Here is a 23,283-nt window from a genome sequence, read left to right as displayed (position 1 = left end):
TCAACCCTTTCCTATAGGCTTCTCGGCTTGGGTCTATGTACTGAGGGTCGGGGATAGTAGAGTAACTTAGCTTCTCCCCAAATAGTGGGCGGGACCGATTTCGGGCGAGGAGGGCGTGTTTTGAACTATAGTGGGCGCGAGCGATTTCGGGCGAGGAGGGCGTGTTTTGAACTATAGTGGGTGCGAGCGATTTCGGGCGAGGAGAGCGTGTTTTGAAATAGTGGGCGCGAGCTATTTCGGGCGAGGAGAGCGTGTTTTGCCGACCATGGTTTATGAATTATTCGGCACATGTCATTTCGGCCGAGGAGAAGGCGCGCTTGGATGAAGTTATGAACCCACCCTCGATGTACAACGGGCCAATTGATGCATGTCCCACATACGACGGCAATTTCGTGTCTCCCATTTATTTGCTCGGGCGAATTCCACTGAGCAGAGAGGATGTTTAACGGTTCATTCAAATTTTGGGAGAATGAGCATCCATGTCTACCTTACCAAGTTGATTCGAATCAAATTTTGAAATATTAGCTTGCCACTTCTTTTTTAGATGGAGAGATGATGCTCGGGAGTAATGTGTTTTTACATGCTCGTTGCTAGCGATTTACTATATGACAAATAGTTCACCCGCTCAAAAACGCGAATCAAACCCAAAATGAAATATCTCGATTCAATGAAATAGCTCGTTCAGTAGGTCAAAATAGTGAACTAAATCCAAAATTGAACACCTCAATCAAGTAGCATGTTGTACAGTATTATAGTACTCCATGAACATGTTGAAAGTCAAATTAATGAACTTGTTTGATATACGCATATATCCGTTCATGTGTGGATTGCAGACAACATGTTCTCCAATTTAAATATTTGAATGCAAGTTTATATTGAAACATGGTTTATATCAGTCTTTGATGCATAAAACGCGACCTCCCCCTCTCCCGGACTCCTATTCTCTCTCTCTCTCTGTGTGTCTCTCGCCGACAATCTTCAATTCGGTCGCACGCATCCGACACAAAAACCTTATTGGTCCCTCTCCCTTTCTCTCCATCTTTCTCTCTCTCTCTCTTTGTGTGTGTGTGTGGGGGGGGTCTTTCTAGTTCGCATGCATATATACACCTTCTATAGGTCTCTCTCGCACACTATGTATGATACTCTAGCTAGTCCAAGCTAGATATCTTGGGTGCACTCATCGTACGCACACAAATTCCTTGGCTCTTTGCCTCTAACTCTCCCACGCACCACTATGTCATCTCGGAGCTCTTCGCCCCCCCCCCCTCTCTCAAAATCTCCATCCACCTGGGTCACACATACACATGCATATCTCAATCGCACTCGATAGGCCCATCTAAAACTCTATCTCTCTCCCTCGTTCTCTCTCCATCTCACAAGCACACACACACAATCTCATGCCCAGCTAGCCAAGTATGACGGTCTCTCACTCAATTGTGGGCACACGCAGTCCCCCCTATATGTATATGACTAGCTAATCTTAGTCTCCATCACAAACATGTGCATGGTCTATCTCGATTTCTCTCGGGGCATCTTTCTATCGCGCACACACTCCCTCGATCTCCCACCCATATAGTCCCCTCACGATCTCGAGGGGATCTCTCTATCACAAACACACCCTCTCTTCCTCCCCATGCGTCAATGTCATCCATGTGTCCCTCTCAACCTTTTTTCCTTGTTGGCTAGACCTCTATTGGACATGTGCTACAGGGGTGTCTCTCTCCGTTGCAAACAATCACACACTCGCTATCTTCGTGTATCTCCTCGCCTCGCTTTTCCATCTCAGAGATGCATGCATGATATGTTAGCATAAGAAACGAAAAAACACACACTCTCTCTCTAATTTATCATTTGTTGTCACTTTCTCTTTCACACACATACTCTTTTTGCACACTTAATCATTCTCCTTCACACGCACTTGATCTGTCTCAACTGAGGCACTCTCCTTGGTCCATAGCATATAGATTTATTGAAAAGTCAAACATCACAAAGTTTGACCATGTACGTGGAGAAAAAGAATTACATCTAGTACGGCAAACGTATACCATTAGATTCACCATGAGATGTAGTTTTGTATGATGTATCTTTGGTATTGTAGATATAAATAACATTTGCGTAAACCTGATCAAAGTTTCCAAAGTTTGACTTCTAAAAAATTTACATGCACTGCATTATCCAGCGGATGGAATATCTCTTTCCCCCTCTCAGCTATCTGACGCACCACTCAGCCTTATCGGGGCTCCTCAATCTCTCTCAAACTTTATTGGTCAGTTTGGACCTGACCCTCATGCCTTGATGGCCAGTACTGCCTGGTGTGGATGTCAGATGTAAAATATTTCTGCCTGGCCAGGCTTGTGTGGTGTTGAAGCGTTTGGTTCATGCCTGGGCCAGGCAAAGCATCAACGTCCCATCAATCAATCCATGCATCAATTATTTAATGCTAATATACATCCATGTTGCTGTTAGCCTCATGGCCGCACGACCAGGCACGGCCAGGCGTTCGAAATCAGTCGCCTGGGCCAGGCTACTTGCAGTGTCTATAATTCAGCCAGGCTAATTAAAGTGCAAGGGAACCCAGGCCAGGCAGGCTTTCTTTTTCACAGGGTAGCAACCAAACAAGCGTGCATCAAATCCAGCCACAACCCCAGGCCAGGCAAAAGATGCTCAGGACGCAAGCCAAACTGGCCTTATATCTCCCTGGTTCACACATACACATGTCTCGCTCGGGCTATACATATAAACCCATCCAACACTCTCCGCCATTGTTCTCTCTTCATGTGACATGCACCCCCCTAAGTACCATAATCCCTCACTCCATCATAGGCGCAAGCACCCCCCTCCTTAGTATGATTATCTCTTACTAGCCATCAGGAACACACGTATTGTCTCCTTCCATCCATACGTCTATCTCGATATCTCTCGGGGCATCTTCTATCGTGCACACACCTTGTCACTCGATCTCCCACCCATGTAGTCCCATCACAATCTCCAGGGGATCTCTCTATGACAAACATACACTCTCTCCTCCCCATGTCTGCATTTTCTCCGTACATCTCTCTCGACCTCTCTCCCTTGTTTTTCAGACCCCTCTTGGCCACGTGCTAGGGGTCTTGCTCTCTCGGTTCCAAACAACCACACACTATCTCCTCACCTTTCCTCCGTTGTCAAAGATGCATGTGTGATATGTTTGCATAAGACAGGCACGCTTTTTCTCTACTTTTATGTGTGTTGGCCATGTCTCTTTCACACACGCACACACACTTTTCTCTCTCTCTCTCTCTCTCTCTCTCTCTCTCTCTAGTTAGGGACTCTGTCACGTCCATAAGCATAATGATGTTTTGAAAAGTCAAACCTCAGAAAAGTTTGACCAGGTATATGTGGAGAAAAACATTTACATCTGGAATGATCATTAGATTCATCACAACATGCACTTACTTCATACTATCATTTATCTTTGGTATTGTAGATATAAGTAATTTCTTTATAAACTTGGTCAAAGTTTCAAAAGTTTGACATAAAAAAAATGTTGGAACTACATTATCGAACGGAGGGAGCAACTTTTTCTCTCTCTCTCTGCTATCTCTCACGGGCCTACCCTCTCACTCAAACTCTCTATACCGACGGATTATACGCTCACTATGTCAGCATATAGCTCTATATATTGTTTAGTTGACCGGTCAACCAATCCACATGCTGCCTTGTCAGCTCGTGTTTTGTATCTTCGTGTGCTGGCCCATGTGGCAGTGGGTGAAAATCAGTAAACTAGAGGCCCATCTGACACGCGGTGAAGTAAACAAAGTTGAAACCACTTGGGGTAGCACATCGCACGCTAGTAAATTGAGGGTGCATTGAGGACAAATTTCTTGCGCGCGAAGGACGCACTCGCGCACAATTCACCACTGTGCGATGGCATGCACACAAGGACGCACTCGGGCACACCCAGCACACAACACACACCAGCACACGTGTACACCGGCGTCGCCGCCGGTTGAGATGGACGGCGAGGCAGCCAACAAGCAGAGGCGGCTCGAGCCAAAACCGCATCCGGCGAGCCTGGACTTCATCAGCAGCCTCCCCGACGACATGTTGCTCATCATCATCGGCCGCCTCCCCACCAAATCTGCCGTGCGGACCGCCCTGCTATCCCGGCGGTGGCGCCCCCTCTGGCGCTACGTCCCCCTCAACCTCACCGTCGACAGCTGCCTCTGTGGCAGGGATTGCAAACGCATGGTCGCAGTCTCCAAGATCCTTTCATCGCACCCTGGGCCAGCCACACGCCTTGGCATCCGCATGTTCAATACCAACTGCAAGGTCCAACCCAAGTTCGACGAGTGGTTCTTATCCACCACCCTAGATCATCTCAAGGAGCTCAGCTTCGAAGCTGGACGATGTCACTCTCTGCCGCCGTTCGCGCTCCGCCTCACGCCAACACTGCGCCGCGCCAGCTTCAGCTCCTGCTATCTTCCCTAGATTAATGCCGCAGCCACCCTTCTTCTCCCTCAACTCAAGCAGCTCGACCTCTTCGACGTTTTCATCTCGAAGAAGGCTATGGAGCACCTGCTCCGCAACTGTACTACGCTCGAGTACCTTCGTCTTGAGCAGATCCATGGGTTCATTAGCCTCCACATCGCCTCGACAAATCTCCAATGGATTTATGTGTCCTACTGGCCCCGCAACAAGACATCAATTGGGAACAGACCACTCCAGCTATTCCACGTTATGGTCATTGAGAATGCACCTTTCCTTGAGAGATTGCTTGTATCAGATCTAGAAGGTCCAACAAAAATCAGGGTCATTGACACGCCAAAATTGACAGCGTTGGTGTACTCGTCTACCAAATTCTCCGAACTCTTTATTAGATCCGTAATCGTTCAGGTACATCACACATCTTCTTCTCCGTCTTCTTGAAATTCACATTTTTAAATTTCTTCTTTATGTATTTACGACCGTCTTCCAGAAAATGATTCCCACAAGCTTGACCTAGTCCAAGCGCACAGTGAAGATCTTAGCACTAAAATCTATCGGCCCCAATCTGGATCAAGTTGTTGGATTCCTTACATGCTTTCCGTGCACGGAGAAGCTACTCATCGAGGTGAAACTTCTTTCCTATAAGTAATTGGTAATCACAACATAGCTCAATTTTCTTGTAATTTTCCCAAATTACGATGACAAGTGTAGTGTTCAAAACTACATCTACGCACTGCACCGAAAGAAATGTTTTTAGTATTTTTTCTCACGTGATCACCTGCATCGTTTTTATGTTGTACCACTATAGTATCCTAGGCTAGTCATAGTGGAAAGTAAATTAGACTACTCCAGTAACTCTATGGTTACCCTAAGAGCAAGTACTACCTCCGTCCTGGTTTACTCTTCCAATTTTGTAGTATCAAAATTTGACCATAGATTTAACTGGCAAAATGTTAATGCATGTCACTAAGAACTTGGATTCGTATTTGAACATAATTTTTAGTGACATGCAATGGCATTTTCTTAGGTAAATCTATGGTCAAAATTTTATACTAAATACGAGGTAGTATTCCCTCTGTCCCAAAATTCTTGTCTTGCATTTGTTTAGATATGGATGTATCTAACACTAAAATGTAACTAGATACATACGTATTTAGACAAATTTAAGACAAGAATTTTGGGAGGGAGGGAGTACAAAAGTGGGCTATGTAGGCCAAAACATGTGCCAAATTCACTTGTGATGCATTTGGCATCGATGCCCCTCCATTGCTCACCTGGTGCCCCAATCTGGATCACCGACTTTGCTCCGGTGCCAAATTAACTCACGCAATGAAAAAACACTGCGTGGGAGAGAGAGAGGACTGAGGCAATAAAAAACACTTGTTTGGGAGAGTGAGAGGCTGGTGTAGTTGGTTTGATTGATTTGTTTATACATGTGGGTCTATGTGCACAGCGGTGCCAACTCTGTCACATCGCGAGAGCGGTGCCAAAATCTTTTGATTTGACATTCATGCGTATTATGTGGCATACTTCTACGAAATATGGCATCGGCCACATAGTGGAAGGCAACAAATGCCCAAGCTCTTCACGTGCTCCTAGTTAAATGAGAGGAAACAGAAAGAGAGGGATGAAGAGAGAGAGAGAGAGAGTGAAAACATATTACTAGCCAACCAACCCTATCGTATCAGTGAATGATATTGGTACCTCTTGATGACACGGAAATCTTATGCAGCCAGCTGCTCTAATATGTTATCTTCTTTTGCAAATAAAAAAAGACCCGAAAGTGAAAAATGTGCTGCACTATAACAATCTCATCGAATGCCTTGATCTCCATCTTAGAGAAATTGATTTGATCAACTATTGGGGCAGCACATCTTAGATTAAATTGGCCGGGCTCTTTGTTCTGGAGGCAAGTGTGCTCAAGGTAATGAGATTTGGCGTTCTCTGGCGCAACAATGAATGGCGTGCTAATCACCGCAAGCGTCTAAGCCTAAATGACAAAGTCTCTGCAGAAGGTGAATTTGTTTTTGAAACATCAAGTGGCCAGAGACTCGAAAACTTATTTTCCCATTAGTGACTTGTCAGGGCGGTGGATTTTAGTTTCTTATGTAAACTTCCTAGTAATTCCCTCATCGTAGGTGCAACATTACTCCTAACATTTGTAATATCAGTTTGAAACTTGTAATATAGTCGTGTCCTATTCCTGCGTTTTCAAAATCCTGCGAATCAAACAGGTCCTGAGTTAGTGATGATGTTGTGCCTCCCATCTTTCACCAATAGCCGTCGGATCTAGATCTGACGCATACAAACCAAGCTTCTCCATTTTGGCAAAAAGATGCCCGCACTTGTTCCCTATTTACAAACAACTCCTTGTCTCTCACAATCAGCCTTATCTCCTCCCCACCACATCTAGAAGGCCGTGGAAAAATCTGGCGTGATGGCCGCTGCCGGAGCCGTCCAACCCCAATCTTGGTGTTCCGCGCAATGCACGGGCATCTATGCACGGGAAATTATGTCGAACATGGCTAGTTGTAAGCAGGCTAGCTCTACAGCCATGATGATAGTGACTGCAGACGGTGAGGCTAACTATGTTATGCTGAACACGGCGCCTATACTCAGGTGTCATCTCCGGCGCAGGGTCTTGTCACTTCACTATGAGGAGCAGCACGTAATAATTTGACCAATGGGTAGTACAATGCTAGTACTCCTACAAGTACATTGGTAGTACTACTACTAGTACTAGTATCACCACCGTTTGGATTTAGGAGTACTACCACGTCCATCTGGATTTTAGTATTTGACTAGCAATGTCTAGTAATGCATGTCACAAAAAATATACTACTCCCTCTCTAAATAAATACATGGTGTTTTATTCCTATCAGCGAGAGAACTTAATGTTTTTTGCTAACTAGAGTACTAATAGGATTACATGCAATGAACTAAACACTGCATGCCATGTTTGGTAGTCTCAAGTCATTGAAAGCATGCACGGCCCACATCTCTCATTGGTCGATATGTCACGAAATAAGAAACAAGGAGGGAGTTAATGCACCGTGCCTAAGTGTTTTGGGATTATTTGGTTTTCGTAAGGTGACTTACACAACATTTTTGTTTACATTCATTAACATTTTATTAGTTAAATCAAAGGTCAAAACTTGGCGCAAAATGCAAAGGGGACCAATAAACCAGTAAACATCAAACTTCTCTCGTTTGGCCCCAACTAGAGGTCCGGTGAGATGACTATACTGCACCGGCACGGAGGGGGACGCAATTTCATTGACTTACGGCAACTGCTTTTGGTTGAATGACACGTGGGCCCAGGGGGTGGCTGGCGCACCTATCATACAGCCAAAGGCAGGTGCAGTAGAGGGCCGAGGAGTAGTACGAAATCCTACTTACCTACGCATGCTAACCAAGGGCAAGAGTGATCACTCGAATCGCGAGATGAGTTGACTGGAAGCTAAGCTAGACACATGGAGGCGATGAGTGTGAGCATCAGCTGGTTGTGCCAGATGGTCCACGACGCCGGCCTGCGGCCCGGCACCGAGGAACGTCTCCAGGTAGTATTGCTTGAGGCCGCCAGGGCGAGGGGCCGCTTGGACGATAGCTTCGTCTCCTTGTTCGATGAGGTCCTCGTCGGTTTCCTCGACAAGTTCACCGTCGTCAAGAAGCTCACGGACAACTTTGACGTAAGCCTCCAGCCGACGCGCCTAGGCTCTGTGATGCCCGCCACCCTCAATGGCCACTATGGTGACAACCTCTTGGACGCACTGGTGGCCCTGCGACTGCCCGCCGTTTCGCCGGAGAATGTGCACCTCGAGGTCGCGCTCACCGTGCAGCGCCTGGCGCAGCAAGACACCATCAACATAATCACCCACGTCTACGCGCAAATAGTCCACAAGGACTACTACATGCAAGAGGAGGACGATAGGACGCTAGCCTTCTTGGACCGCAGGGCAACCTTGGAAGGCACTGTTCAGAAGCACGTTGAGCTCGCCGCCAACGCTGCTGCTCCTCACACGTCGGTTGGTGACCAGGCGCACTAGGGCGTGAGGATGTCGTTGATGGATCCGTATGTATTTTTATATTTCCGTCAAATCAATGTAGTAGTATATGATACTACAGTAATAATCTTACCTTTCGCATCAACTCCATAATTTATATACGTACTCGATGCATGAACGGCGCCAGAACCAAACTTCTCATTACTCTAGGCAAAATCATTATTTTCTATCTATCGGTCGCGCCATGGAGCAGAACCAAATTTAACAAGTTACGAGTTCAAAAGGAAAAGCCTGCCGTGTTCGCGTCGCACCCCCACACGGTTGGTCCTGCACGCCGCTCAAGCGGGAATGCATGTGGTGTTGCATTTTCACTTACAAGTGGGACTGCAGTTGAGCAAACCGACTATCGGCAAACCCCCACCCCGCCCACCGCGTGATGGCTGAGAAAACAGGAGGAAGAAGAGATGGTTGTAGCACGGACTCCAAGAAAATTGGTGTCGGATGGGACTCATGTGGGTGGCGTGTGTCGTACTGCCAGACGTGAATGCTAGTTATGGCCCATGCCACCCCACTATATCGAGCCTATATTGAGGTACGTAGAACAATTTTCCTGCAGTCCATGCTCAGCCCTCCTCTATCTCTCTTCTCAGCCAGCCAGTGGACGCGCGGAGCCCCGCGTCTATTTGCTCACATGCGGTCCCACATGTCAGTGAAAACGCAAGCGGACCCACTGAACCTACACATCTTTCACCTCGATGTGCTGGTGATGAAAAACAAATCCAATAAAGATCTTAGGTGGCCTCTTTTGGAGTTACTCAAGAGTAGTAAGATTCTATTTACAGTTTAACCCAAGATGCACATCTCGTGGCTTCAACTACCACTCTATTTTCTTTCAGGACACGACCTGGATGATGGATGTCCCACGTTTCGGCAAAAGAAGGAAGAACCCGACCAAATCTTCGGTTGTGCTCTCGGATTAGACTAGTTGTGCTAACTTAAAAAAATTATTGTGTACTCCCTCCGTTCCAAAATACTTGACTTCCATTTTTCCAAAAATGGATGTACCTATATACTAAAACATGTCTAGATACATATATATTTTGACAAATAGAAGGCATGTATTGTGCAACGGAGGGAGTAGAATGGATGCAAGTTTTTGTATTGGGAAGAAGAGTACATCCATATATTGATAGAGCGCAATTTAGTAGATGTTCTATCACTTTTAGCTAGCATAGAGGCTAGAGATGAGATTAGTGCACTTGTTGATACTCCTACTTGAATAGAGGCTAGACATGAGACTAGATGCGAGGAAGCAACGTCTACTTCTTTACACTCAAAGAAGAAAGGAGCACGCAAGATCGAGCCTCCGCAGATCAACAATGAATGCATCGAGAAGGCACTAATCCAACTTATAGGAGTAGTAAAATGTATTCTTGTGGTTCTTGTTTTCTTTGGTCTTGCTTTTCTAGTCAAAATTATCATTGGAGTTCGTGCAAAACGGATGTCCGTTTGGGGTCGTGCATTGGAGTTGGCCTTACAAGTGGGACCGCAGTTAAGGAAACCGACTATCGGCAAACCCCCACCTCGCCCGCCGCGCGATGGCTGAAGTTAGAGAAACGACGAGGTTGAAGAGATTGCTCTAGCACAGACTCCAAGAAATAATATGGTGTTAGATGGATGTCGTGGTGGTGGCGTGTGCCGTATTCCTGGACGTGAATGCTTGTTCTGGCCCATTCCACCCTACTACTCCTACTACTTACTCCTACTATATAGTACTAGTATCGAGGATTCGAGGTGCTCATTAACACATGGCTACAGTAAAAACACCCGCCCGACGCGCGAAGCATTTGAAGCTAGTACTACTATTGTTGATTGGCCTCATCTGATAACCTGTTGCAATGCACGTACAATTATGTATTCAGAAAATATATTTTTGCCTCGTGGCACCACTCACTCAGAGAAGCGACTTGAAAGCCATTCATAAATTTAGTAAGTTTATCACAGGCATATCATTTTATTACATACAACAGGTCATCAACCCACATTATCAATACTAAAGTTTTCACCACACAACAAATAACAAGCAATGAAATGAACTTCAACTCAACCATTCCTCAGTGGTGAAAATGCTTGCTTTGAACCACAAGTGATCCTCTGGGACGGGCCATCCATTGTCGATCTGGAGACCAACGCAGGACTGATCATCCAGGCTGAAGCGGCCTACTATATCAGTACCAGGGTAGGGAACCACCCAAATGTCCGAGGTATAGACACAGTTGCTTCTCATAAATGGTAGTAACGTTGTGTCAATAGCAGTTGGATCGCCTTTCACCATCATTGGATAGTTTTGTCCAAGGAAGAGCGAGTTTTCTCCAAGACTAACAATTCTATACCACGGAGAAGGATTTGGCGCTAGCACACTAGTATCCATCCCGAATACCATGCAACCGGTGTTGGAATAGGTCCGGAGAGTGTCACCATGGGAGTCTACACCTGCTTCCTTAGTAGTAACATCATCAGTGGGCTGTATACACACAAGAAGAGGTGATCCATCGGAATTAGTTGCCGGGCGCCACAAAGTATATGGGCGCTGCTCGTCCTCATGTTCGTGATCATCACCATCGTCATCTCACCCTTGGTTATAAAAATTTCTAGTATGGGTGGTGGAATGTTCAAAGGACCTTGGAAACACAAGAAGAAGGTTAATTAGTAAAGGGAAACTTGCTAACCCGCATGCATGTGGATGAAACAATTATACTTATGGTGGAAGACAGACGTACTGAAAGCATAAGGATTCCATGCAAAAATAGTGCCATGAGTGGTGGCAGCAAACACAAGGCCCTCGTATTGAATTGCATCACAGTACTCATCCGTGTACAGAAACTGATTTTTGAGCAATATCCATCGAGTCAAACCACCAAGGATGGCAACAAGCTTGTCGAAGATAGCAACAACTTCATAGTTGTTGTAATTCCAAGAGTGGTTGGGAACTCGACAAATTGCTATATTCCGTAGAAGACAGTCACCATGATTGTATTTGAACGTGCGTACAATACCGGTGTGCTCAACCTCTGGGCAGTCTGCTGAGATTTTTGGAAGTGGAACCCGGTCACGAGTGCACACATTCACAAGTTCCCACTCACAGTTGGACCCAATGTAAACAACCCAATCTCCATTTGCGCCTGCCCAAGCCTTGCCCTCGAGCGATGGCATCTTAACATCATGCGTATCATTATCAAGCGGCATCAACTTGCACAGGGCGAGGCCTCCGTCGTGCCGGCGCCAGTCATCAGGGTCCGGGCGAAGAAGATAGGGGAGATCAAACCACTCCTTAACTCATGGGTTCCTTGTAATGATGTTATTAGTTGAGTCGAGAATGGGCTTGAACGAACCTGCCATGCTAGCTGAGGTGATGACGTCGCACCAATCAATGAGTTCCTCCACCACATCATCTTTCAAATCGGGGCAAGAATAACGGGGTCGTTTCCGGCCTGTTCCCTCCATGGATAAGACGATCGAACAATGGCAAAAGAAATGGTGGAGGGCTAAAGGAAAATGGAGGAGGGAGAGGAAGAGCGTGCGACGGCAGTTCCAAATTGATAGGGAAAGGTGAAGAGTCAGTGGACGGTTGCCAGTTTGCCACGGTTCACGAAGAGGCGCCCCAGCCTACACGTCCGTTCGGAAATACTCCTACTACTCGTCGTCGTCTCACTGATATGTTGGAACGGGACCCCATGTCAACGAAACATGGTGTGTAATTTCTCGTGCAAAATGCGATCTGGCCGCGTTGGCCCGAGGTGTCGCATTAGTTATTGACCATTATTTCTTAATGGCGTGCCGTTCAGTTTGGAAGCACGACTACTGTACGCAGAGAAAATATAAACTACTCTACCACTACTCCACCTCCAGTACTAGTAGTATAAAAAAGATATATAGGCTGGAGCTTCAACGCTTTCTTGCCAAGGGCTGCCCACTTGCTTCTCACACTACCACCCTCTCTCCAGAATTAAAGAAGATGGCCCCTCTCTGCCTCCTCACCGGTGGTCACAGATCCGCCGGGAAAGAAAAGGACATGCAGCGTTGACGCACTCATCGTCGGCGAGCGAGGTCACGCACTGACGACAAGGCCGTCCTCTCAGACCTAGCGCCCGCACGGGATGGCCTCTGTCCCCAAGCTCGCTACCGTAGTGTGTGCGGAGGACGACGACCACGAGCGAAGCCACTTCCCGCTGACCCTCAGGTATGCTACCTCTTTTCGAACCATACCCTTGTTCTATTGCCCCATCTGCCACGTCATTGCATGTGGATATTTTTCCACTCCACCATCTTCCCAATTTGCTATCCTCTGCTCTGCTGGCCATGCAGACGAAAACCATAATTTGCACTATTAAAGGAAACCCTACTTCATGCAGACTAATCCATGTCTGGGTTGAATAAGGAAAGGAAGGGAGACTGTATTGTCCAAGAGAGTAACCCGCATCTAGGTTGAAAAGGAGGAAATCAGTAGCTAAGGAACGAGTCTCGTGTCTCTTGTTTGAAGAAGGGTAGAAAGGCATGACAACACAATAGAGAATGACCAGGTCGATCGGTTTGATGTCCTCTCATAGGAAATAGGTGGCTAAAGAGAACAAAAATGGGACGTAATCCACATATGATGTCTGGATATTTGTTGCTCTGGGCAACCATACCTCCCTCACCACTCTGCGTCCGTGGAGGTACATCGTACTGGTGTGCCCACTGTCCGAATGGGCCTCCCATGCTCTTATTGCCACTTTTTTGCTGTTAGGCCCTCCGCTATGTAGGCCAAAAGTGGTGCCAAATCCACTTTTGGTTTATTTAGCACCGATGCCCTCCATTCCCCAGCCGGTGCCATCAAAAAATTTCAGGGAACCGGAGTAAGTAGCTGCTCCGATGCGCAGCCGGTGCCAAATGTAGAAAGCAATAAACAATTGGCTCATGGCCCACTGCAAAGACCTAACCAGGCTAAGGAAACTCATGTGAATAGAGCATCTGGGTCCCATTTTTTGTCAGGCTACGAATGCAACATTGTGAGACCGGTGCCAAGTAAAATCTTCAAGGCATCGCTGCCCAGCCGGTAGTATTTTAATGCATTGGGCATCGACTACATAGTGGAAGGCCTTATTATAACGCCAGCAGTCAAGTCAAGCAATGCTACTACTAAAGTGATGCCACATTTAACTAATGCCGCTCTCAGTCTAATGCCACTGATAAATTTAAGCAATGCCATTTAATGTCACTGGATTATTTTAGGGTTAGCTGTTGATTGTGGATGTATTAAGGATTTTTTAGCTAAGGCATTCTAATGCTCTTGCACAGCCAGTATACCAACGATGAAACTTGTTACTACCTTCAGATTTTTGCACTGTTAATGCTTATAGATTACATACCTCACTTTCATGAGATAAGTTAATTTTTTGTTACAGTGTCACCAAAATGCCAAGGCACTGATGTCATTTTATTTTGGTTAAACTGCACAAACATATATGAAGACAAGAGGAAAGGTCAAGAGTGGGCACTTCCTCCTCCGGCTGTTCTCTTGATTTGTTCGATCAAGTTTTTATGTTTGATCAATTATCAAGATTGGGATAGCAATTTTTAAGGTCCCCTCGAGTTCGAAATGATATTTACCTTGGAGGTACATGGTTTGCAAAAAATTTATACTATCATTAGTTAATAATGCTAGTTACCTTCAAACTTTTGTATTTGGTTTAATGCTCATGCACAGCTAGTATACCAATGCTGAAACTTGTTACCTTTACATTTTGTATTGTTAATTCTTATAGAAACCTTCCAGTGCTAGAGTTTATTGAAATCTGTTCAGTAAAACCATTGTACTGTACCTTGTAATAAACTAACTACAATACCGGTGCACTAGCCACTGGATTAGTGTATATTTGTAGTATTTGAATGGTGTTGCATTAGCGTATGGACATAAATAAAGTGTGGCAAGCTTTCCCAGATATGTGCTCAAGAAAACTACTACCCTGTTTTTCTAAATACTAGACGTTTGGGTACTTTAAATTGAACCGCGAAAATGTCTTATATTAAGGAACAGAGGGTGTAGAGTTCACTCAAATTATCCCGGTAAAGCTAGTCACTCCTTTGTTAAAATTAATGTTCATTATGTTATCGGAGGAGGTCTGTATGTTTGTCTCTAATGCATGTCGACTACATACCTGACATCATGATGTAATGTTAAGTCATTTCCTTTTGTACAGTGTCACTAAATTGTCAAGGCGGTGATGGCATTTTATTTTAGTAGAACTGCACAAACTTTGCTTAAAAGAAGAGGAAAGGTCAGGAATGGCTTAGTTTTTCAGAAAAAACTATGTATGCCTTCCTGACATCAGCCGATGTTGCTTTATTTATTCCTTCAAACAGGTGGTTAGAAATAGTCTTGCTACCATTTCCCATTAAGAAATTGGAATGCTTATATTTGTGAGTCTATACTTCAACTAGTGCCACTTTTATAGTAATCACACTTTCAATATCTATGCAAATAGGGATGCTCGATTTTAGTGGAACTGCACAAAAAGTCCAACTGGTTCAACATTAGGAGCATGTTTTTTTCCAAACCTTTATATCCAATTGGTGGTACTATGAGCTGTTCATTACGAAGGTACATGGTTTGCTACTATCTTGCTACTCTTTTTGTACTGTCATTAGATAGTAATACTAGTGGTTTGCATGTGAATTTATTGGCAGGGTGGACCTACATTGGAGGTGCAGGACAGGATTGAATGATTGGATGCTCAATTTCGGTTGTATTGATTTCACCTCTTCCATCACTACGAACATGGATATCCTTGGTCTGATTAAGAATAGGCGCTATATTTCTGCTCTAAACCAGCAAATCAATTCAGTATGAAATTGTCCAGGGCAAAACATAACTGTATCATATTGTCTAGTGCAGAACATGACAGCTGGTAAGCAGAAGATACATGTTTAAACCGAAAATACATGGTGTGGTGTATGTTTACTAGCTACTTGATATTTTTGCAGACAGAGATGTCTGCCCGGTTCTAATTGGCAAACAAACAAAGTGCCCTCAATTTTGGTTGAACTGCATAAGAGAATAGTATAGTCACTACATGCAATGCCATTTGAAAATAGACATAAAGATTGGATAGTCACTTCATGGACTGGAGTAAAGTAGTACTATACTATTTACTGGCCAACAATAGGTGCTTCATTGCTTTGGTCTGATTATACAATGGGAATCATTTTGCCTAAGTTAAAGTTTGTCTTCCGAAAATAGTCTCACGGTGTGATCGAGACAAGACCAAATCATATTGAAGTGGATGTTCCTCCATCACGTGTGGTTCATTCTCATGGTTCCAGCTGTTGGTGAAACCACTTACGTTTGCAAGAGGAATTGTAGACTTCACAAACAAATTTGTCTTTCAGTCTGTACTGAATGTTCGCCAAGAGAAGCATCCATGTTAGTAGAAAGAACAGATGTTTTTTCTAGATCTTTGCTTTTGGAGCTACATGTTTGTATATGATCTGTGAATCATTGAGATGCATTAACATGTTGATCTTATGTATGGGAATCATACTAGTTAGTTTTAGTTGCGACGCAAGATTCGAAGTGGCTGATCTTTGCTTTTGGAGCTACATATTTGTATATGATCTGTGAATCATTGAGATGCATTAACAGTTACTTATTTCTGTTTGCTTAGTGTTTACAAGTTACTGATCGATCACTAGCTAGCCTACAAATGCGCTCCTGGCAGTTTTATTTGCGATGCAAGATGCGAAGTGGCAGTTTTTTGAATAAAAATGCCTACCTCTAAAGAAACTGACAAGCTACACTATCGATCCTGCACGGATAAAAATGCCTACCTCTGAAGAAACTGACAAGCTACACTATTGATCCTACACGGATAAATAGTGAACCACGCACATACTACCTCCTTTCCGGTTTGCAGGGCTCAATTCAAGAAATGACCTACTCGATCCTACACGAATAAATAGCGGATCACGCACGTACTAGTACCTCCTTTCCAGTTTGCAGGGCTTAATTCAAACCTCTCACCAACCAAGGTACTCCCTCTGTCCGGGTTTATTAGTCTCGTGAGCAAAGCAGCAAGACCAAGGCATGGCAATAATTAACGGCATGCACATGTTTAAGCCTAATTAATTCCAGCGATTTAAGTGGCTGCATGTGTGCCCTCGGCTGCGACTCGTTGCATGCTGCTTCGCGTACTGCCTGCGAGCGCTTCTGAGTGCCTGCATGCAGCCGGCCGTAATTAAGGCAGCTAACTAATGCGAAAAAGATACGCTTTAATTGTTGCGGGCTTTTTAAATCCGTGGAGTCATTATTGACAAGGAGGGAGATGATTCGAGTGCACTCGTTTGACCGCCATGCCAGCGTGCGACCCCGACGGGACGGGACGACACAGTCATAATTTCAGTTTCTCTAGTTTTCCACGGCAAGCTGGCGCGCTAAGCCATTATGCATTGAATTCCGATGACCGTCGTGCTACCTTCCCCCTATAAGTACTGTTTCCCGGGATTCTCCGCTGCCACCGTGACCCAACTCGCCATATCCTCATAAGCCCCCACCGGCCCGACGTTGCTCGCCACGTCCGCCATGCCCTCGCCCGTCCGCGGTAGGCGAAGCCGGAGGCGGTCACCGCCAGAACTAGTGTTTGGTTTTTCACAGGAAGGCATACGAAGGGAGGAGGCATTCTATCTGTATTTAGATGGCAATGCGGAGATCGAGGAGTTGTTGGAGCGCGACCGCATGGCGGAGGAGCAGGAGTTGTTGGAGTGCGACCGCCTAGCGGAGGAGCAGCGTATCACCGATTTGCACCGCCAGCGGGACATGGAGCAGAAGCGCACCGGCGCTCTGAGTCATGAGTATAGTGCCCCCAACTGGGCCGACTACGTGGAGGGTGGCGCCCGGCAAATAGCCCTGGAGGCTGTCGGGCACGCATGCGTTCACGACGCTGATTTTTACTACTAGCTCGTCAAGTGGGTCTCCCGCTTGGAAGCCAAAGCTTCGGTGGACCACGCCGGCATGGAAAGGGCCAACGTGCGCGAGCAATGTGCCCTATCGCACCTCTTGCAAGTCAGAGGCAAGGCGCAGGACGCCGGTGCTGGCGTTTAGCGTGTACCACAGATGGCGGCCAGCATTGTCTAGTTATCTAAGAGTAAGTTAGTACTTGTACGCTACTAGAGTATTAGTGGGAGTAGATAGTTAACTTGGCTATGATGGTTGTTAACGTGGAAGTTCAGTACTCTATATGAGGATCAGGCCTGTTACTTTGCTGTGAATGTTGAACTTTCCGTTTGAACGTATGGAATGGGCTGTTATTTTTTTAAATGGGATGCATCTGTCCTCCACGGGTTTAGAGGCTGACTTGTGGGCCTAGCAGGTTGACGCGTACACAATCAGGAGATGATTTTACATGGAGAGGATGACAGCAGGGACCCACCAAGGTCATGGCAGTACGCAAGCAAGTGCCTCCTTATTTCAAGCCAAAAAAAAATGCTCCTCCTAGTGGATTTCTGACATCTGGGTCCCATGCCATTGTCAATGTAGTCAATAAACGAGAGAATTGCAAAATGTGCGGCTGACACCAGGGACCCAGCAGCTCGCCCAGTTATTTTTGTTTTGAGTTAATTTGATAAATGCCACTCCAAATCTGGTGTATCCGAGAAATGCCACTGCAATTTCCAAACTTTGAAAAATGCCATTTCTAGTGGCATTTTTCGAAGTCTGGAGTGGCGTTTTTCAAAGCTTGCAAACTGCAGTGGCATTTTTCAAAGTTTGCAAAAATTGCAGTGGCATTTTTCAAAGTTTGGAAATTGCAGTGGCATTTTCATGAATCACCATAATTGGAGTGGCATTTATCTAATTTGTTTTTGAGACGGAAGCAGGGTGTCAACTGGGCTGTGCGGGACACTCTGGCCTGTCTAGACAACCTTTTCTTTTATGTTTACCACAGACCAGCCAAGTAGTTTTTTTTCTTTCTGAAAATGGCTAGCCCAGTTTTTTTTATTTGTCAAGTAAGTCACTTTATCACGCCTGTTGGGCTGCAAATCTTTCAAGACGAGGAGAGCTTCATTCGGCTGGCCGAGAAAATGGCCTATCAGTAATGAGAAATGTGTTGTACATTTTTAAAACACATCAAACCGGCAATTAGTTTCATATATCTTTTTTTTCATTTCGAGATTTTAAATTGCATTGATGTTTATGCGTGGACAATTTATTGGATTTTATATTGATATACATTTATTTTTAAAATCAGTCTGAATGTGACTCGAAATTTAGGGATTAAAAACAGTTCAGACCGCACCGACATATGCAAAATTTCGTATAATTTTTTAACTGTGGCCACAGTATGGGCTGTAATGGTAACAAAAAGAATATGGGCTCCAAAAAAACACATAATAATTAGCAAATGGGTTGTAAATTATTTGAAATAATGGCAGATGTGTTGTATGCTGTTTTCCACAGATTTGACGCTTTCCACAGATGGCCTGTATACTGTTGGATGTCCATCCAACAGCCGTCCTGCTTCTTCAACCTCTGCTCTTCCTGCTCCAGCCGCTCAAACAAGTGTCGGCAGGACTGCCTGCTCCCTCCTCCCCGCGGCCGACTGTGCTGCCGCACAGGCCTCACCGCCCAACCGTACTCCCATCACTGGCCTAGCCATCCCTCTACTCACCCACAGTCCCACACCTGTTGTTAATCTCCGGCGACGGCAGACGAACCAGTAAACCCTCGTACAGTAGTACTCCCCTCCGCGTGGGAAACAACTGTCGAGTCTTCCCTGCCTTCGTGTCGTTCACTTCCTAGGCCTCGCCGCATCCACCGCCCTAGTGCTCTCAGCGTGGCGTGGTCAATGACCGACATGCATCTGAAGTGGACTGTATGTGGAGAGGCTGACAGTTGGGTCCACGGCCGCACGCAAGGAAATGCCTCCTTATTACGCGCAAAATAATGATTTCTCCACCTAACATATGGGATCCACCGACAGGGCCTCTGTATTTCGCGAAAAAAACGTTACCGCCGCTGACAGCTCGGACCCACTAGTTATATCTTCGCACGCAAGGAAGTGCCTCCTTATTACGCACAAAAAATGAATACTCCCCCTGCTAGCTGGGACCCAGTATAGTGGGCCTACTAAGTTGACGGGGACGAAGGGCTTTGTCAACTTAGTCAATATGCACGATTCTAGCTCGACTGACCGTAAGATGTCCATCCAACGACTGTAGTGCTTCTTCAACCTCTGGTCTTCTTGCTCCAGCCGCCCAAAGTAGCACCGGTCGTGCCGCCTGCTCCTGCCTCCCGTGGACGGCTGTGCTGCCGCGGAGGCCTCACCGCCCCCATACTACTCCCAACGGTGGCCAGGCCATGCCCCCACTCCAATCACCCACACCCCCTATTATTCTGCGGCAACGACAGCGCAGCCGAACCAGTGAACCCTCGTACTCCTCTCCGCATGGGCATCCACTGCCGGGTCTTCCCCCGCTCCGCGTCGTCCCCTTCCTAGGCCTCACCGTCGTCCACCAACATGGTGCTCTCGGCGCAGCGTGGTCAATGTGGTCAACGACCGAATTCCATCGGAAGAATACTATACGTGGAGAGGCTAACAACTGGGTCCATGGCAGCCGCAAGGAAGTGCCTCCTTATTACGCGGAAAATAATTATTCCTCCACCTGACAACAGGGACCCATCGGACGGGCCACCAGTATTTCATGGAAAAAAACATTTGCCCCTGACTGTTGGGACCCTGTGACACTCCAATTTTTTTGGTGTTTTGTTTTTCAAAAGAGCCTTGCTTGGTTTGAAAGGAGGTTATTTAAACCCTTCCTAAAAACCATCTTCTAAGTTTGCCCTCTCAAAATCCTTTTCTTGGATTTGGTTTCTTTTAAAATGAAAACCCTTTTAGTTTTGGGCTTTTATTTGGTTTTGATCCCTTCAAAATTTTACCATGCCTCCTATGGTGAAATTTTCCCAAAACCTCTCCTCCCACTATAGTTCAACCCAAATATTCTGTCCAAACTAATAAAATCCATTTTTGGACTTTATTCCAACTATTTCTCCTCCCAAAATAATTCTGTCTTTTCTTTTGAGCCTAGGTGGATTGCAAAGCAAGTACCCCAAAGCTTATGACTTTTGACCTCAACTCAACACCCCTGGATAGTCCTTTGTACCCACAACCCAGAACCATCTTGATCCACTCTTCTCCTGTTCAAATATTTCAAAATTCACTCACTGCAAGTTTGAACCAGATTTGCCAAATTAGGTGAAAACCATATCTACACCTCTCCAAAAATTCTACAAATATTCAGGCAGCCTCCAGGTGCAATGAGAGGCCCCTCCACCAAATACCAGCTCAAAGGGAGATCTCTGCACACTAGAATCATTCTGTCGAACACCTTGCATGCGCTAGTACTGTTCACTTTCAGAAATTCAGAAGTTCAGTGTCGATCTTCGTTAGTAACTTCAGTCATGAGCTCACAGTGCGCTTGGCACGTAGCTCACGGCCAGGCTTGCTTGTCCAGAGCCTCACACGCGCGCTTGGCGCCTTCCTGGTGTCGGTGGCGCCCTGGCCCGCCTGCGCCGACGTGTCTTGCGGCGGCCGTAGCGCCGTAGCGGCCGACAGGAAGCAGAACGGCGGCACAACGCCGTTCGGCATCGCCCAAGCGTCCTGGTGGCTCCGCGTGGCCACCTTCTTGCCAGCGCATGCATGTAGCACCTTCGCTGTGGCACGGCAAGCGCAGAGCGCGCTCTCTGCCGCCGACGGGTCCGCGCTACCCCGTTCCGTCGAACTCCCCCCTAAGCGACCAAATTACAGCGCGGTCAGCATCTAAACGGAACCAGGGGACATCCACGACGAAGCTCAACCTCTGAACCCCCCCGTGCAACCACTGCGCCGCCGTAATCACCTCGCCGGAGAACCCCGTTCTCGGCAACCGCCTCGGGGCGGCTATATATAGCACCCCGAGCTTGCGCTCGCCTCCACGCGACTCCACCACCACACCAGACCCCGCCTGGCAACTGAACGAGCCTCGATGGGCCTTTCCTCCTCGACTCCGGCCACCTCCATCCGCCTCGGGCTCCGGCTTCGTTCTCTCTAGTGAGAACCCCTCCGCCGCCCTAGTTTCGACCGTAGCCTCATACCACCTCTAGTAAGATAACCCCCAGCTCAATTTTGGCCTCGCAGCTCTCTCCGGCGAGATCCATGACCACCCGAACCACCGTCCGCCGGAGCAAGCGTCGCCGCCGACGTGGTACTCGCCGGCGACCACCACCACCTCCCACAGACGCGGAATGGCGCCCTGAACACAGAGGTACTCTCTGATCTCCCTGCCTCGCCGTGGATCGCCGCCGGCGACCACCGCGGCTCTCGGGCGCCGACGAGCCCGGCTCCCTCATTTGAAAATTCAAACCTGACGGGTGGGACCCGCCCGTCAACCTCTCCTGTGGTTTTTTGAATCGTTTACTGAAAGTGTACTTTGGCAAATACGCTTCCACTCTGAACTATTTTTCTGTTTTTTTCTACAAAGCCCCTTGGAAGTTTTCTGTTTCATTACAGATGAGTCCTTGGGTTAAAACCCTTATAACTTTTTAACAGAAAGGAATTTTTGAGTGATTCTTTTTCTGTTCTTTTCAAATTTTTGTCTAGTTTTTTATCATATTTATTTGAAACATATTTGGAACAATTTTCTGTACACTCACGGTATTTACGTAGATACCGGAGGAGGTGACGGAGCTGCAAACCTCGCACAGTTAGACTCCGACTACTCCGAACCAGGCAAGCATGTTTGAACTTTTGATATGATGAGTGTTGTTGCGTGTTTGCATTTTTGTATGTTCATGGCATGTTTATGAACAACTATTAAATGTTATATATCATACATATAATCGGAAAGTAAGTTTCGGTAAGCATTATGTTGTTGGATACATATTTGAATAGCCATGTGTTGGCGTGAGGATGGGTAAGACGGCAGTGTTGTGACATGCCAGGCTTAGGCCAGTCCTTTGACAGCAGTGTCAACATGATCAAATCATATTCCTTTCACTTCCTTCCTGTGCTGCCACTTATTTCCCCCAAGGGATATGGCATAGTAAGTTGCAACCGTTTTCCTGGTACACACCAAGTGGAGAGGCCGGGATGAGGGTTCCATGGCCCTAGATTAAAGCCCGTCATCTGGTCAGGGGGCATGGGTGTTTCCGGTTGGGACCGAGAGGGGGGCACCCCTTAGAGTGCGCGTATAGAAATTTGATCCCATGCTATTCGAGGTTGTGGCCTCCCCGTCTCAAAGTTTTTCTTGGACGTTGTCCAGGGTGATTCCTGGCATCGTGAGGTGAAATGGGTGTGTACTAGTTAAATGTGTTTCTACTAAAATATCGTAAACGGAACTAGTCCTTAGTGACTACGGAAATCCGTTGGCTGTGGTCAGTTCATCCAAACTCTGCAGAGTCTCAAATCCTTCAATTATCTTGTGCTTTGTTCAAGTACTATATTCATCTTATCTTGTCAGGTATCAACCTCAGTGACAAAAACCCGGTGGGATTTATGTGTGCTAAATCCCGTTAAAAGATTATTCTTGTAGATGGACTAATCTTGTTATTTGCATTTATTATAAGCCCTGTCTGTGATGTCGCTCAGACGTCCGACAGTGGCATTTCTTTTAAATCCCTGTCTGTGATGTCGCTCAGACGTCCGACGGTGGCATTTCTTTTTAAAGCCCTATCTGTGATGTCGCTCAGACGTCCGACAGTGGCATTTCTTTTAAAGCCCTGTCTGTGATGTCGCTCAGACGTCCG

The sequence above is a fragment of the Triticum dicoccoides genome, chromosome 2B (assembly GCF_002162155.2).
Source record: "Triticum dicoccoides isolate Atlit2015 ecotype Zavitan chromosome 2B, WEW_v2.0, whole genome shotgun sequence".
Lineage (NCBI taxonomy): Eukaryota > Viridiplantae > Streptophyta > Magnoliopsida > Poales > Poaceae > Triticum > Triticum dicoccoides.
This window is presented reverse-complemented; position numbering follows the sequence as displayed.